At 44.7% G+C, this 13102-nt stretch overlaps 1 long non-coding RNA gene across 3 annotated transcripts in view; it reads left to right on the plus strand.

The window, feature by feature from the left end:
* The window catches only part of LOC138299505 (uncharacterized), a 242379-nt gene that overhangs the window by 73837 nt on the left and 155440 nt on the right, over window positions 1–13102 (plus strand). The window lies entirely within an intron of this gene.

Below are 13102 nucleotides of genomic sequence, written 5' to 3' on the forward strand. Positions count from 1 at the left end.
ATCATTATCTGACAAGTCTCAGTAGGTGATAGCAATTACTGATTGTTATTCTAAATGGATATACTACGATTTTGTGACTGAAATTTCTACTCCTATGGTTATTCAGTTCTTAGACAAAGTTTGTTCTTTGGAAGGTTATTCAAATGAGTTGGTCACGCATAACAGATTTCAATTGGTGTCAGAAATTGTTGGAAATGGGGTTCTGGTTGGCTAGGGTATGCACATCAGCCAGGCAGAACCCACCCACTCTAGTAAAGGCAAGGGAGTTACACGTCCAAGATAACCCCTGCTCACCCCTATGGTAGCTTGGAACAAGCAGTCAGGCCTATCCCAGAGGCAATGTGTAAAGCATTTGCACAACACACACAACACACACAACACACGTGACGCAAAATGTACAGCACAAAGTAAACACAAGACTGAGCTATGTAAAAATAAGCTGTATTGCACAAAACATAATTAGACCAACATTACACATTAGTACTAGCCTACTACCTCAGCAGTTGTCAGAACGTTACACAAGTTACTAATACTCTACAAAAATACGCAGTCGGTTGTCACATTAGAACACGTAAGTACTCAGAATTCTGCAACATAAGCAGTAGTCAGGAATTACAGTAAGCATTCTATGCACTTGTCATGAATACCTCATAAATACCCATAAAAAGAACATTAGAGAATATATCACAAGTCATAAAAATACATATCAGCATGTCATGCCCATAAAAAGAACATCAGCACATATATGTAATGGCAGGAAAGCAGGTAGGAAACCTATAAACCCGCCAAGGTCTATACTAGGCTCCAGGAGCCAATATTCCTAAAAAATACCTGGTGTCCTGAAGTAGAGGCAATCCCTGTGCCTAAAGGAGGAGCATAGGGGGCCCCAGCGCTCCTGTGCGCACAACTGGGGCCATGCGGTGATCCTGGGGGAGAAGGGTGGTTGGCCCCCTCTCCTCGTGGTAAACAGGCCCCTCTGGGGGCCCGCGATTTTGATGGGGGCCTGCCTTGGCATCCTCACACCCTGTCCTTGGGGTGGGGGCCAGGTGAGGCCCAACAACAATTATTGCGGCAAGGGGAAGGAGCCTCTGTAGAAGTCTCCCTTCCTGGTTTTCAAGGAGAAGTGCCCGTTTTTAAAAAGAGAAAAGGAGCGTCCTACTCCTAATGCAGAGACCGGGGAAGGGGGCGCTCCCCGCGCCTTCCCCCAAGTCCTGCTGTGAGGCTTGTAAGGATCGGACCCCACCTGGGGCCCGAGTAGACACTCGCCCGCACCCGATGCAGTGCATGAGTGTTTGAAGAAGGTCCCCGGGCTGCCGAGGTGATCCCTGGAGGCTAGGAGGCGGCTAGTGCCCCAGTGGCACTCCCAAGAGCAGACCGTGCCCCGGGGGCGCCGAGTGGAGCACGCTTGCTCCGCTTTACTACTTCATGTGCCCCGGGGGCACTGGAAAGAGCACGGTCCTCACGTTAAACACTAATTAGACGCCCAGGTTGGGGCGGTGATTTGAGGGCATAAACAGAGCGCTTTTGAAAGCGCTGTGGCCAAATCTGCAGCCCGGGCCGTGGCAGTGGTTTTCTGCAGTCAGCAAAATGCGCTTTTGGAAAAGCACTTTATAGTAACCACAGAGCGCTCCCAAGGCGCTATATAGCTGAAGCATCACTCCTCGTGCTGGAGAGAGTTTACAGAAGTCAGGGGCCACAGCACCCTGCCTCTGGAGACAACAGGTGAAGAAGGGGGCGCAGGGCTGGAGAACCCAGCAGCAGGTCAGCACAAAAAGAAGGTGCAAGCAGTGGCAGTTCCTCCTTGTGACCAGGCAGGTCACAGGTCAGCACAGCAGCAGCAGTCCAAGGTGGTCCTGGTGAGTCCTTTCAACAGTGTCCTGTCCAGCTCCAGGTAAGGTTCCTGGAGTTCCCAGAATGTCCAATATGATGTCTAAATTGTGGGGGAAATTCCCCTGTACTTATACTAAGTTTTTAGTGTGTTTTACAATGGAGGTGAGAGGGGGTTCCAACCAGTTACAACTGGTTCTGGGAGTGCCCTTTCTCTCCTCCAGCACAGGGTCCAAACATCAGTTGGGGGTAAACGACCCTATTGTGCGAGGCCAGGGCACAGCCTTTACAAATGCAGGTGTGCCCCGCCTCTCCCTTCTCTCAGCCCAGGAAGGCTTTACAATAGGTAGATGCACCTCTGTGACACCTACACCCTCCCTGTGTTCAGGTTGTCTGAAAAGTATGCACAAAGCCCCCCCTGTCAGTCTGCCCAGACGTGGATTGGAGGCAAGCTGCAAAACACCAAAGTCCTAAGCACAGATAAATGTGCACTTTCTTAAAGTGGCATTTCTCTGATAGTAATAAAAAATACACCTACACCAGTAAGCAGCCTTTCTCATAACCATCACAACCATACCAAACATGCCTACGCTACCCCTCATAAATCAGACAATACCCCTTACACATAAGGCAGGGCATTTCCAATGCAATACCATGAGAAGGCAGCACTCACAGCAGTGAGACACCAGGTTAGGCTGTTTGTCACTACCAGGACAGGCCACGCAACCTGGCACATGTCCTGCCTCCTACATACATGGCACCCTGCCCTTAGGGCTAGCTAGGGCGTACCTTAGGAATGACTTACATGTAGTAAAAGGTGAGTTCTGGACCTGGCAAGTAAATTTAGATGCCAGGTCCCTGTGGCAGAAAACTGCGCACACAGGCCCTGCGCTAGCAGGCCTTAGATAGGTTTGACAGGCTACTTCAGTGGGTGGCGCAAGCAGCGCTGCAGGCCCACTAGTAGCATTTAATTTACATGCCCTGGGTAGGGATACCACTTTACAAGGGACTTATAGGTAAATTAAATATGCCAATTAGGTATAAGCCAGTCATACCACTTTTGTAATGGAGAGCACATGCACTATAGCACTGGTTAGCAGTGAAAAAGTGCTCAGAGTCAAAGCTTCAGCCAACAAAGGTCAGAAAAATTAGGAGGCAAAAGACAAAAAGTCTGGGGAATGACCCTGTTATAGGGCCAGGTCCAACAGAAACAATGCAATGGTTTTTGAAGGAAAAAAGGTATTAAGCATTACAATGGAGCTTTATATTCTCCACTAGCAAATCCTGCTATTGAAAGGGTTAACCGACTAATGAAAGAGGGAATCGAAACAGCTTTGACATGTGAGGTGAATGCTGAAAAGTTAATTCAAAGTAAGGTGTAGTCTTATCACAATACGCCTCATAGTTTTAGAAGTGTATCACCGTTTACTTTGTTTAGAGCGCAACAATGGAGATTTTCTTAGCTTTAGTGAAAGAAAGTCTTGATTTTATTAAACACACGGAGGCTCCTATTATGCTAGTTCAAAGCATAGAAATTACTGAATTAGCTACATGGGAAACAGGTTTACAATAAAAGGTTCTAAGGGTTGAGACATTTGACCAATCAGCTGATTTGAGAATGTCGCCTAAGCTCAATCCTGCCCAAAAGGCCTTGGAAGCCATAGCTCCTCTGGTGGAATGGGCCCCAAAGAGGGAGATGTTGATACCAGCCAAGTTCATAATCCATTTTACCCAACGGGCCAGAGTAGTGGAAGTGACAGGATTGTGAGGGGATCTGAATGAGACGAGGAGTTGAGTTTCAGAAGGCTTTCTCAAATCTTTAGTTCTTGAGATATTTTCTTTCAAACAAGTTCCTACGCATAAATTAGCATGACCAGGGAAATATGGATAAAAAACCGACATTAAATTAGTTTTTGTCCTTCTTTGAACCTGAAAGAAAACACCTTGAGGAGTATATTGTACAGAAGTCACATCCAAGGCTCTAACATCAGAAATACGCTTAAGAGAAACTAGACAGAGGAGAATGGTTAGTTTAGCAGAAATAAATTTTAGGGATAAAAGAGAATTAGACTGTTGAGATAGAAGAAACTGTAAGATCACATTAACATCCCACATAGAATTGTACTTAGGTAAAGGAGGTTTGGCAAAACATACTCCCTTTAACAGTCGACAAATTAGAGGATGTTCGTCAATGGGTTTATTGTTGATTCGATCATGTTCCGTGGAAATCGCGGACCTGTACATATTCACTATTCTATAAGCCTTGCCCTGGGCTGCCAGAGAGGCTAAAAAATTAACAACCAGGACTACATCAGCTGAAGAGGGATCGGCACCCTCGACCAGACACCAATTATGCCAGATTGACCAGGCTGATTTGTAAGCTTTAGTTGTGCCAGGAGCCCAGGCTTGACGTATGAAGCTTGCAGCTTCCTGCAAAATTCCTGGGGTTCTCCAGGCAGACCTGAAACCATCCATGCCACTAACTGAAGAGAGTGGTTGAGTATCAGGTTGTGAGGTTGTCCTTGAGGATTCAACAAAAGAGAGGGAAAGAGCTGAAGAAGAACAGGAAGGTCTACCAGTAATTCGAGAGCTGAGGGGAACCAAGGCTGATCCTGCCAGAGGGGGGTAATTAATAGCACTCTGGTGGATTGACGGCGGACCGGCGCCAAGACTCTGGGGATCATAATGAAGGGAAGAAAGGCATAATTGGTTTGGTTGGACCAATCCTGTTGAAAAGCATTGGTGGCCAAGGTCAGAGGGTCTGGCCGCCAACTGTAGAATTGAGGGATTTGAGAATTCAAACGAGAGGCAAAGAGATCGACAGAGAAGGGACCGAATTTGGAAGAGAGATTGTTGAAGATAGAAGGGTGAAGATGCCAATCGCTGGAGTCTTGCACCAATCTGGAATTGTGTTCATATTTCCCGGAAGGTATTCTGCTCGTAGGGAAATCTGGTTTTGAAGACAAAATTCCCATAGACTTTTCGCTAGCTCGGCGAAGGGTTTTGACCGAGTACCTCCCACCTGATTTATATACCGAACTGCTGAAAGGTTGTCCATCCGGAGGAGAACAGAACAACTTACCCTGTCTTTGGCGAAGGTTTGGATCGCAAAGGAACCTGCAAGAATCTCTAAACAGTTTATGTGCAGAGATGACTCCTCTCTTGACCATAAACCTCGAGTCGGGAACTGAGCGCATCTTGCCCCCCAACCAGTCCGACTTGCATCGGATTCTAAGACAAGATCTGGTGCTGTAGAGAAAATTGCCCGGCCATTCCAAGCCTCTAGGTGGTCGAGCCACCATTGGAGTTCGATCTGGGATTCGTGATCTAGCAGGAGTAGATCCTCGTATGCGAAGCCTTCGCGAAGATGCCGAATTTTTAGTCGCTGAAGCGCTCGATAGTGAAGAGGGCCTGGAAATATGGCTTGAATAGATGAGGCTAGAAGACCAATTATGCGGGCTAGACTTTTGATCGTAAGTTGTGACTTGTTGAGAACTGAACGTATTTCCTTTTTTATGTGGGAAATCTTTTGAGCTGGAAGATGAAGTATAGCCTTGATAGAATCTATGAGAAAACCCAAAAACTCCATTTGACGGGACGGAATGAGGTTGGATTTGTCTTTGTTTATAAGAAATCCTAGATTCTGAAGGAGGGAAACAAACATGTCTAAATGTTGTGTTAGTAAGGATCTGTCCTGGTGTAAGATTAGGAAATCTATAATCCTGACCCCTTGTGCTCTCAAGTGGGTTATCACTGGTTTTAACACCTTGGTGAAACACCAAGGAGCTGAAGAGAGGCCGAAAGGAAGGCATGTGAAGTGGTAAAATTGGTCCTTCCATTGGAATTGCAGGAATTTCCTGAAGGACTGATGAACAGGGATAGAGAGGTAAGCATCTTGTAAGTCCAAACAAACCGTCCAATCGTTTGTCAATAACGAATCTCGAAGATGGAGAATAGTTTCCATCTTGAAATGGTGATAAACCACAAATTTGTTGAAAAATGTGAGGTTTATGACAGGACAAAATTTTTTGTTCTTTTTTTGGACCAAGAATAGCGTACTGGTGAAGCCTGAAGGATGAGGGGAACATGGCTCTATCGCGTGCTTGAGAATTAGAGAATGAATCTCGTGAGAGAGCAGAGTGTCTTGTTGTTTGGAAAAATTGAAGGGTTTTGGAACATAGTGTTGGAAAGGAACGGAATAAAGTTCTATATGATAACCTGAAACTGTCTTCAGAACCCATGGATCAGCTAAGACTGCCAGTTTGTCATAAATAATGCCGTCTGGCCTCCCACCAACAATGGACCACAAACAGGAGCGCTTACCTGAATTTTGTGCACCTCTGGATCTGAAGCCACGTCTGAAGGAACGATACCTTTGTGGGTAGAACTGTGGCTTGAATTCCTGTTGGTAGGAAGTGGAGCCTCTGGTCTGGTTGACCGCACCTCTCTGGGTGTATCGGCCGGCAAAGCGGCTCCTGCCTTTGCCGGCTCTTCCAAAAACACGAGAATGAAAAATCTTCTGCATGGAAGACTGCGCTTTGTCCATGGAGGTAAAGGTTTGTACATATTTACTGAGTTCTTTTATAAAGGAGTCTCCAAACAGCAGGCCGTTGGCTTCTGGACCCATCTTTTTAGAGGCAAGACTATTGAGTTTAGGATCAATTTTTAATAACAGGCTTTTGCGTCTTTCTTGCGCCATGGAAGCGTTTGTGTTGCCAAGTAGGCAAATCGCCCTTTGGGCCCAATTGGAAAGAATGACCAGGTCAACTTTCTTGCCCTCCATCCTGGCTTCTTCATCCAAATCCAAAATTCTGGTGAGAGGGCAAGAGAGGTCAAGCAACCTGTCCTGACAGTTGGTCCAGGCTCTGTCAACATCTTTCTTGGGATCTTTCCCAAATTTAGTAAAAAACATTATCATGTTGGGATCAATGACAGGAGTATTAGTGATATTGTTGGGGAGGGAGGGTCTGGGGCACTCAGATTTGAGTCTATTACGTACTAACTTATCTAAAGGTTGTCGTAGGTTTTTTTAAACATATTCTGACACATGGTCACAGGGAGTCCATTAGGTGGAGTTAGGGTGACGGATAAGCGACGGATCAAACATCAGTTGACCGGCAAAATCCAATAAGGTATTATTTGATTTGGTTTTAGATGACTCTCCCAATATATTTAGAGAAGTTTTACGCCTCTTCTCCACAGGCCCTGACCAGATCATTATGTCTGGATCATCCTTATCCGTGTCAGAATCACCCATGTCGTCATCTGTATCTCCCAGATTAGTGATTTGGATGGGGAAGGAAATATTGGAGGAAGTGGACGGTTGATTATAAAAAAATTTTGACGGAGTGTCAGAATTAACATCGATATTGTCTGCCTTTTTTTTCCTGGCTTTGGAAGGGGTAGATGTAGATAGTAATCGTTTGACAGAGGCTTCAAAAGTCTTAGAAAAATCAGAAATTGAGGAGGAAACCGCTTTCTGGACCGAATCTTGAATAAAGGAATCTAAATCCTCCTTAAATTGTTGAGCCTCTTCATCTTCGGAATAATTTTCCATAGGAGAGGAAATATTATTATTATTGCAATAAAATTTCAGAGTTAAAATGTAGGGGTAGACTGCCTTTGGAAAATAGGACTGAATCAGGCAGTGTAACTTGAGGAAAGAAAAAATAACTTCGTTAAATGGGCACAAACTGAGGAAATAATAATGAAGAATATGGCAGAAAAGGATTCCTGAAGCTTGAAAACGGTTGCGTTAATTGGCGCGTGACCGATAGAAAAAACCAGCTGAGGGAACAGCTGATTTCCACGGAGAAAAACAAGAAAGGCTCATCGGCAAATGTTTGTTTGTTAGGAAGTGGTCGCGCTAGGAAGAACGGGACCGCAATGAAGCGAAAGCTGAGGAAAACAGCTGATCTGACTCGCGTTGAGGTGTGAGACGCTGTCAGACGCTGTGCCGCCCCGCGTTAGGCAGGGAAAACGCTGCCGTGCACAGCGCGAACCCCGGGGTTTCGCTTTAGAACGCTGGGGAATCGATAAGAAAACGAACAAGCGGTAATAAAAAGCACCCAAACAAACAAGAGGGGTAAATTAATACGAAAATATGGTAATACATTGGCACAGGCAAAGCAATATAATAAGGAAAAACACTAATTAAGCATATTAAATAATTACAAATACATGAGTAGAAAGATAGTACTTATCTTCACTGCGAGCAGCAAGAAAAGAGGACTTGTTGCTCTCAGTCAATATGTTTATACTCACTTGTTACTCTGATTGGTTATCTACTGTATGACATATTTCAGTAGTTCCCCAGCTAGGTTTGCTGGGATTTGTAGTTTATCTTGGCTGCTATTCAAATTAAAGCAAGAGAAGTTAGCATAATAGGAGCCTCCGTGTTTTTAATAAAATCATGCACTGAGTTGTGTCCTAGTCGGCTGAAGGATAAAGCTCTTGGTAACCTGGAAGAAATTATGGATTTGGAAAAATAGAACCCAAAGTCAAGAAGGCTCGGGAAAATATGGAGACACTGCGAAGAGTGTAAGTGTGAGATACGTTTTTGTGGGATCCTGGGTATGTTAAAAGATATAAGATCTAGGAAATCAAAAGTGGATTTTCAGTTTAATGGCGTTTAAAGTTTCCAAACTTGCACGTTGGTCGGACAAGTTAGAAAATGGACGTTGGTGGGCTAAAACAAATTTGATTCCTTTGGATGATTTTCAAAGCACTACGGGTAAGAATGTAGTGCAGCAACCAGGAAATTTGTTCATAAATGCTATAAGTAGACTGCTGAAAAATGATTGTTCTTCACATTTGCAGCCCATCACTATAAGTAGTGACTCAAGAGTCAATTGTTCTGATCTGGGTAATGCTAATTCCATGCAGAGTATTAATGTGAACATTTCTAGTAATTAAAGTAATGGCTGTAATGACGATGGAGGTAACAGCAGGGATGGAATTATCACCAGAAGTGGTAGGCTGTCCAGGAAACCTGGTTATTTGCAAGACTTTTCTGCATAGTATATTATGGCAATATAATTCTGTATTCTTCTTGATCCTAATTTTGTTTTTAGGTTTTGACATTTTATTATTTTTGTTATTAAGGTGGGGATGTGTAGTATTCTTTATTCTAAGTTTGTATGTTGACGTGCCATCTTTTGAATGGTTATGTCAGTGCATCTTCCAAGACTTGTGCTCCTGACGCAAACAAAGGTTACCAGTTGGAACAGTTGTGACTGAGACTGCAGAGCAGAAGGGACGCTGGAAGATGGGCTCCACTGCTTAACTTGGAAGCTCAATAAATATTGTTCTACCTACCTTGCGAAGCTATGTGGATCTTCCTTGATGTCTGTGACTCACAACACAGGAAGTATTATTATGTACTCTGTATAGTGTTATATTACATTTGCCAATTAATCATGTATGAGTCAAATTGAAAGTTAAATTAACTCGGAAATGAGATATGGGATGGTCTTCAAGTTATCACATGACAACAATGGTGTTTCCAATCATAGTAGTGAATGCTGATTGTTTCTTCAGAATAAACTTTACTATATATGGGGCAACTCTAATATATAGCACTATATAGAGTACATAATAATACCCCCATGTTTAATAAGATAACAACAATAAAAAGATGTTGCTCTGAGAACTAAGGGAGGACCTTTTTACCTGAAAGAGGGAATTAAAAATGTTTTTGCTGTTACATTTTTAGCACAAATACGTAAGATAGACAAACTTTACCCATATGGTCCGTCTGAAACTGCAACTAGTAGTAGAAAATTGGCAGCATATACTCATGCAATTGGCACAACAGTTGCAAACATGCTTGCACCGACGATGTGCAGAGTAGATGAGAAAATACCAAATAATTAGTAGTTGCTTCTGGGTCAGACTACATAGTATGTCACTGGTGTGAAAGGGGTAGCGCACGCTATGAATTTAAACACCTTACTTGTGAAGTTTTGGATCCAATATGGAAGCACTGATGGACCACACTGTAAAAACTGGTAAAGACATCAAAGGTACAGAGTTTTATTTTTGATATTATACTAAGTAACACTCTTACGTTGACCACTTCTATTGAAATCCAAACCTGTTCTACTAAGCACATGATGGTTCCAAGATAGTGATGATGCAAGATCAACAATTCAAACGACCTAAAAGAATATATTGAAGGTCGAGACAGAATGTGATTGGTGACAACAAATCATATACTTTAAATGAATTAAGGAGGATGTATGCTATAATTTAATAAAGGTGAGGAGGTTGTATGCTGTAAAATTCAGGATGCACATTTGGGATGAACGCCACAGATTTAGGAGTATAGTATCAAGTAAGATACTTCTGCTGTGTTATCACCTGCAATGAACACAGATGGACCATTGGTTCTATGGATTTAGCTGTTTTTTGGATCATACATATTTTGTGAACTTCTAACTTATGTGATTTAATTAAAACAATTTTTAAAACTAAATGTGGTGTTGGTAAATATCACATCAGGTGGTATAATTTTTAAAAGCAATTTTACACCATTACGAGATATATGTATGTGTGTGTGTGTGTGTATGTGAGGGTGTGTGTGCGTCTGTCTCTGGTTGAGCCCACAGCTGACCAGGCAACTTTGTTTAATTTGGAAAAGAATGAGAGTCAGCTGTGTAGTTCTGAATCCTCCTGAGGCATCTTTAATCCACTACCTCTCCCTTCATCTCTGTTTTACAGGTTTCTGTTTTGTCCCTTTGTCACGATTTTTCTGTCTTTCTCTTCCTCTATCTTTTTCCCCTTGTGTGTTTTTGTCTTTCTTGTTGTGTGTGGGTCAAGCCTGATGAGGAAAAATAAGCACTGGTCCCCACAAATACGTGGCTGTGGCCCCCACAGGCAACCTCTGATGAAATTAAGCACTGCCAGGATACCTGCCTGCTTTTGAGAACAGTGTCACTTATGTTCGGCATCCCTGCACTGAAAAAACAGTACAGATCCGACACCTCCACTGATGTCTCGTCACTACTATAAACAATGTGGTGGAACAGAACCCCTCCCAGATGACGGAATGCCCCAAATGGCCCCAAAGACGCTTCCCCGCATTTGCCAGATGCACCCTCCCCTCTTTTACCTTAGTAGACACAAGAGCCATTTGTTGGTGCTCAATCACCGCAGTTTTAGTCATATACATCAAGGATCATAACTTCACATTTACTGATCATCCCCACCTCCATGCAGAGTTCATATTACATCTGTTGTAGTTGACAAAAGGTTCTCGATCTAATCCATCTTGACTTTGACAGCACTTCATGCACACACCCTTGAGTGATAGCCCCCCTTTTGTAGATTCTAGCACTTTGGATGCTTCTAGGTTTTCCTTGCTGACAAGATTTGTGTGGGCAGCCCACCTGCATTGCCCCGGCTGCAAGTGCCATGTCTGCCCACTGCTTCACTCTTGCATGCCTTTTGCCTGCTCCCAGTGCTCCTGCTGTGAGGCATCCCATTGACACGTCATTGGGCGGCTCCTCTTTTTAGGCTCTTGCCCTCTTCCTAGCTGTTTCTTGTGTGCTGTCTCCTTTCCAGTGAGCACTCTAGAACTATGGCTGCGATGCCCACTTACTTTACTGAACACATGATACAATTTATTTGACCGTTTTAATCAAACAGAGGGATGTGCGTGTTAATAAGAAATTTACAGTACAGAAGCCAGAGCGAAGCAGAAATGATGGCTACAAGTTTAAATATAAAATACACAAAACCTGGAGCCACACCTGATAAGCCCTGATCAATAGTGAAAACAACCTTGCAGTCCACATCTCTGGAAATCCAAATCAATACAGATTCTTCCAGTTTGATTGGTCACCAGGGAGTGATTTTGTTTTTGTCTAACACGTACCTTAGTACCCATATCTATAAATTTAGACAAGGCCAAGGGGGCTTCAATGTCATTTATGTTTCTGGATACAACTACCTGTGGATTCCTCACCTAATGAATTCTCCCAATGCACCAGCATTCGACAGAAATTTTCTTCCAAGCTCTGCATGTCGAGGAGGACGTCACTATTGCCCGACTCCCACGCAACTTCGTCTGACGTCATCATGGCAATAAGAGGACCTCGCCGGCATGCTGACGTCAGTTCCCTTTTTTCTGTGCCTTCAAAGCATAACGGTTTTTTTCCTGGCTCTTGGGAAGCTACTGTTTCTCGAAGGTGTTACTTTGTTAAAATGTCTCCACCTCATAAATCAGGCTTCAAGCCTTGTAGAGAGTGCAGGGGTTGTATGTCGGTGACGGACCCGCATAATGACTGCTTGTGGTGTTTGAGCTCCAAGCACAACGTGGAGGAGTGTGGTTCGTGTCAAAAAATGAACCTGAAGGCGCTCCAGGAGCGAGAGGCCAAGTTGTTTTTGGCCAAGGCTAAAAAGAAAGAGAAGCATGGACATCAGAGGTCATCTTCAGGGAAATCCTCGAGGTCACATAGGAGACGGGGGTCGACATGATTCCCGGCGCCGTTCGGAGAGGGACCAATCCCGGTCGAGGTCACCATCTATTCGGCGTCGTCCGACTTGGGATGTCAGTCCGACGGTGACTTCTCAGCCTGAGAGCCCTCAGGCTTCTCCGGCGCCATCGGTGTTTGAGGTGGTCGAGCCTTCCCAGAGTCCTGGCTTCTCGCCTGCAGCACAGTCGGAGGTGCCTGATCCAGCGCCGACGCCGCAGGAGTATCCAGCATTCCCGGCTCCAGGAGCAGATCCGGCGGTATTCTTGAATGCTATGTTTAATATCTTTAACTCCATGGCCCCTGGCAGTGCACCGGCTGGTCCCTCAGGTCCCTTGGCTTTTGGATTGGGCGTTCCGGCTTCATACAAGTCGACGCTATTCATGCCCTTCTGTCCAGCAGAGGGTGCTGGTCCGGCGCCGTTGCCGAGGAGACCTTTGACGCCGGTGGCTTCTGTGGAACCGGTGGTGATGATGACATCGCCACGAATCCTGTCGACGCCGGGAAGAGAGCCCGTTCGTCTATGACGCAGATGGATCCGGCGTCGAACAAATCCGGAGACCGGGGTGTGTCTCCTGGGCCGCGTCAGCCGAGGTCGTCGGCGTCGGCCAATTCTATGTCGATGCCGAGGATAGAGGCCAGGCTGCATTCAAGAAGAAGGCCTCTGAGGCATTTGGAGGAGCAAGAGTATAGAAGGCAGCTCCTGGAGGAAGGAGAGATCGCAGAGCCCCTGGGAGACTTTCAGGGTTTGGACTCCGCAATTGGTCTCCATACTTCCCCTGAGTGGGATCTAGCCTCTC

This window comes from Pleurodeles waltl, chromosome 6 (genome assembly GCF_031143425.1).
Source record: "Pleurodeles waltl isolate 20211129_DDA chromosome 6, aPleWal1.hap1.20221129, whole genome shotgun sequence".
Classification (NCBI taxonomy): domain Eukaryota; kingdom Metazoa; phylum Chordata; class Amphibia; order Caudata; family Salamandridae; genus Pleurodeles; species Pleurodeles waltl.